At 38.6% G+C, this 5,314-nt stretch overlaps 1 long non-coding RNA gene across 1 annotated transcript; it reads left to right on the top strand.

The window, feature by feature from the left end:
- The first annotated feature begins 205 nt into the window (after positions 1-205).
- LOC129350048 (uncharacterized) lies at positions 206-4,973 on the top strand. Its single transcript, XR_008603257.1, has 2 exons — positions 206-252; positions 4,569-4,973. It is a non-coding gene; the product is annotated as an uncharacterized LOC129350048 (long non-coding RNA).
- The last annotated feature ends 341 nt before the right edge of the window (positions 4,974-5,314 follow it).

The raw sequence follows: 5,314 nt of genomic DNA, 5'->3' as shown, positions 1-5,314 counted from the left end.
CAATTGTAATCCATAACCTGTACTATTCTCATTGTGCAAATAAAAGTACTCTTTAACCTTGCGTTGTTTGTCATGTCTCTTACCCTGCACTTTGAGCCTTATTAGTGGATTCGCAACAGGAATAGCTGTCACAGGTAATGAATCTGAGGGCTGAGTTGCTGAGCTATTTGTAGTGCCTCTCTAATAGCAGAAAGAGTAAAGGCCTGTAGCGTGAACTGCTAGTCCGAAGAACATTTGGAGAGGGCAGACGAGGTGAGTACTGACTATCGAGAGAAGAACCTGGGTACATCACATTGAATTGATTCCTGGCAATAGCGAAATGTGAATTAAAAGATACCTGGCATGTAAGGGGTTTTTGAGGATAGTGAGAAATGAATTGATGAAATGTTCTAAGGCCATTTCTGCATCTGACATGGAAGTGTTGCAAGTCACTCTTAAAGTTGTTTTGTCTACATGTACTTAGGAAGTAGGTCTGATAGTTTTGAGACTGCACTAGATGGTGCTGAGGGGGTCTAAACATCCACCACAGTGATATAGTTATTGGTGAACAGGTTAACTTTCAAAGAGATAAATTCAAAATGTTAAATTAAAAGTGTTCAATTGTTTAAATTATTTCAGATTTAGATATTATGAAACTACTATGTTACATCAACATATTTTGCACTAATTCAGTTAGACATTATGATGTTCTGGACCTTTGCTTTAATGCATTTTCTCTGACTGGACTTCTTTGAATTTTAGTTGAATACCCCTGCTTTACTGGATTGCAATTTTTTCCCAACTTGTCAACAAGTTTGTATAGGTCTCTAAAGATATTTTTGAATTTTTGTTCTGAAAATCTGACCTTTCTGTCAGTTTTTGTCCTTGCATTCAAAAATTAGTGCTTGATTAAGTCAACCGATAATGTTGTGGGCTGGTCAAAAAAATATGATAACCTTTTATGTCGGTGTCCAACATAAAAGCACTTCAATACAATATCGTGTTTGAATATATAGCTGTGCTCATAAGTTTACTCACCCTGGCAAAATTAGTGAAATATTGTCCCCTTTTTGTAGAAAATATGTTTGATCAAAAACTTTTCCTTCATTTAGGATTAGTGGTCAGACAAAGTTATTTATTGTCACGCCCTTGTATTTGCTCTGATCATTCATGTTTTCATTAAACAATGGTACATATTTTACAAATTCTGCCAGGGTATGTAAACTTATGAGAACAACTGTATTAAGTTTAATCGATTTATTGTGCAGCTGTCAGTTCGAAATCAGAGCTGCATTGAGTGGTAAAATGAATACATTGCACTCATTGAACTTTTTTTTTTTTTTTTTTTTTACCAGCATTCCTGTTCTGCATAATTTGCAGTAGCAGCGCTTTTTACCGTCACACATTTACATATTTAGGGTCCAAGCACCGAATGATGGGTTTATTTTTCTGAACTATTTTTATTTTTTCTACTGGCTTTGGAATCGGACTTTCAGGCCCTAAAATTACCAGAAAACGCATGAAACTTTGCATACACATCAGGACCGGCGAAACATTTGATATTGTAGGGGAATTGCATTTTTGTGAGCCAAAATGGCTCAATAGTGCTACCTGGAAAATTTCAAACAGGAACTATGGCCAGTACCTGTAACCTACAGCTATGAAATTTGGTAGGCATATGTAACACACAAAAAAGTCTATGGCAATCATGCCCAAAGCCCAACAGGAAGTTGGCCATTTTGAATTATGTGCCATATTTTCGACGATTTGGGATAAATTTTTGGACATTTCAAAAGCTAGACAGAGGTGAAATTTGGCCAGGATGTACACCAGGCATGGGTGATCGAAAGTTATCAAAATGGTCCGCAAAAGTCTGAGGGCATGGAAATGGCGGCCGGCGGAATTTCAACATGAAACAGGAAATGCTGTATAACTGGCCTGGCTCCAATCGGCCTCAAACTTTACATGTCTGATCAGAGTCTGGCCCTGATGAATTCCATAGACCAATTTACAGTCCCAGTGATAGCGCCACCTGATGGATGGACAAGAAGTGCTCTATAACAAGCCTGTACATGCTCCAATCTGCCCGAAAAGGGTTAGCTCGTGATCAGAGTTCGGCCCTGATGACATTCACAGACAAAATGCACAAAAATTTACCTGACAACATACCTAAGGTACAACAGGAAGTCGGCCATTTTGAACTATGTGTCAATTTTTGGACCATTTTGGACCAATATTTGCAGTTTTTCAAAAGCTGTAAACTCAAGTAGGGTAACCCCAACAGAGCTGAAATTTGGCAAGGATGTACTCCTGACATGGGTGATCAAAAGCTATCAAAATGCTCCACAAAAGTCTGAGGGCGTGGAAATGGCAGCCAGCAAAATTTCGACGTTTTGCCATGACACAGGAAATGCTGTGTAACTGGCCTGTACATGCCCCAGTCTACCTCAAACTTTGTGTGTTATCAGACTCCGGCCCTGATGACATTCACAGGTTGAGATACAGTCACAGTCATGGCGCCCTGATGAATTCCATACACCAAAATACAGTCATGGTGATAGCACCACCTGGTGGATGGACAGGAAGTGCTGCATATCTAGCCTGTACATGCTTCAATCTGCCTGAAATTTTACATATGTGATCAGAGTCCGGCCTGCATCACATCCATAGACCGAAATACACTGTCGCAGCCCCACCTGGACATGCTTGGATTCGCTGGCCAGTAAGAATGCGAGGACCCAGTCAATGCTGCTTGCAGCTTTAATTGTCATTGCTCTCCATTATAGCAACCTGCTGCCTGAAGCAGCTGCACTTGATTGTTTCATTTTGGGTGGAAAATGAGTCGAATGATGCATTAAACACCCCTTTTTGTGTGGATGAGTTTAAAGCAGAAAGCCTGTGTTGACAAAGAAAGTTGATAATCACCTTTGTGATATCTGTTATCTCTGAGGTTTTAGTTTGACTAATAAATTAAGCAAACCCTCAAGGTATTTTAGTAATTGAATTACTCAAGGAATCATCATTATACTTCATTATAAAGCATAAGTTGTTCACTTATTCCAGCAGTGAGAGATCAGATTGGATCGCTGTACCTCAAAATGTTAAAGCTGCAGTGGGGAGAAATCTGGAAAAACTGGTCATTATAAGCAAAGGATTTGCAACTAAATATTAAGTCTTATTCACTTTAATCAATTTACATCTATCTGTTCCAGTACTTTTGCTCCCATAAAAAATTCGGTGTTCCATTACAAATAATGCCATCTTCTAAGTTGTGTATCAGATCCAGATGTAAATACCAGGAAATAAAAGCTAAAATGTTGATCTCTTGTCTCATATTTATCGTTTGAAGTGAAACCTAAATGTTTTCAGTCTACAGCAAAAAATAAAGGAATTGACCTCACTGTTCCAATACTTTTGAAGGGGAGTGTATATGACCCACGGAAGCAAAAAGACACTGCATGACACATACAGTTATGGATGTTCATGTATGATTTGAAACTAATTTCTGCCAACGTTTTTGTCTTGTGTACACGCTGCATCACAATGCTTCCTATTGGTTCTAGAAACAGCATGTGATGTGCATCATTGAAATATTCATATAAAGAAAAACAGCAGTATAAAAATTGTAGAATTTTTACTGTAACAAAGTGTTAAATTGAAAATTTTCCATTGCGGATTGCAATATTGACTCTGGGCATCTTCTGACTTTTCCTCCAGCACCATCTTCTGGTTAAAAGTTTGTACACTATTTTGAGTTACGATCAAATACCTGTAAACTTACTGACATCAGCTTGAGCTGTACTTTGATTTCAGTACTAATAAGTAAATGTTAGCATGCTAACACATTAAACTATGCTGGACAACATACATGCTTACCATTTACATAGATCTGGGGATTGGCTCTTCACATTCACGTCACTTGAATTTGCAATTTCACACACACTTGTGACATTTATGTAGTTATACTAGGCAGACATGTACATTTTCCACATATAGTTTAACTACTGTGAGTTAACATCATGATAGCCAGCTAAAATGTTGCCGTTTTGATTTTGCCCGGGGCAATGTGCTTCTTCACTAGCAAGTGAAGGTTTGATTTCTTAATCAGATGGATCCCTAAACAACAATATTTGAAATGAATGCATCATGAGTAAATGTTCCAAAAAATAATATAAGTGCCAGTCATGCTATTGTACTCAAAACATTAAACAATCTTAGTCCTCCATTGGTCTTTTTAAAATGAGCTTGAAAGGACTTGGAGGAAGAAATTTTTACCAAAATGTGAATAAGACTTCCATAGGCTAGGATCCCTGTATCTCGTGGTGCATTGTGTGCTAATACAGCATTCTTCCTCACATTTTCAAAAGACAAGTTCAAATAGGACAGATATGCCTAATATAAATTTAAGAGCCAAATGTAGAGTGTATTTAATTGTAGTAATGCCATCCATCAGTAGTGGCTCGTGTATGAAGGTAGTTTTCAGTTCATGTCTCCTCCTGTTAAAGGTTTTATGTGCATTTTGACTGCAAGTATGCAACTGCGGATTGTCTCACCAACTTTCTTCCTGCTGATGTTCTCTTACACAACAGCCTCCACAAGGAAGAACAACCGCTTTGAGCACCTGTACAAAATGGGCTTTGACAATGTGACAGAGTACAAGCAGAAGAAGCAGCAGAGACTAGAGGAGCAACAGCTGAAGAGGACGAAGGCACAGAAGGCAAATGGCAATAAGAAGACCAAGAAAGAGGCATCGGAAGCTCTGACCAAGCCATCTGTCTGAATGAACACCTTGAAGATAGCGCTAGTATTTCCTTTATATTTGATGTTTTGAGTGATATATCTGAGTTGAATGTGCGCTGGTGAAGCGTGTGCAGTGTGTGCCTCACCTTATGTTCCCTGTAGATGAATTTTTGGTTTGGCTAAAATTTGTCAGATTTTTTTTTTTTCTTTTTGCAGCTAATATTAAACTGTGGCTTCTGTATCTGCCAACATTATTGAATGAAACATGCTGTTTGTGAGTTTGCAAAATATGCTCTCCCCTCACACTCACAACTGCTCTTCAATGTGTACTTGTTACTTATTTCTGGAGCATTACGCTCCATGTACGGATTTGATACAGCACATCAATTTGGATTTGCAGAATGTGTGAGCAGCCTCCTGTTGGTGGGAGGGTGGAGGGTGACATAATAACTACCTGCACAAACACATTCCACGAGTAGCAATTAGGGAAAGGCAGGCAGTAGTGGAAGGTTTCCCCTGGTCTTTTTCCACAGCAAACATTTTGACTCGAGGGTAAGCTCAGGTTTTACTAAGAACATTAATTCCGTTCCATTCA

This window comes from Amphiprion ocellaris, chromosome 11 (assembly GCF_022539595.1).
Source record: "Amphiprion ocellaris isolate individual 3 ecotype Okinawa chromosome 11, ASM2253959v1, whole genome shotgun sequence".
NCBI lineage: Eukaryota > Metazoa > Chordata > Actinopteri > Pomacentridae > Amphiprion > Amphiprion ocellaris.
Note: the sequence above shows the minus strand (reverse complement) of the source record. Positions and strands in the feature narration are given on the sequence as shown.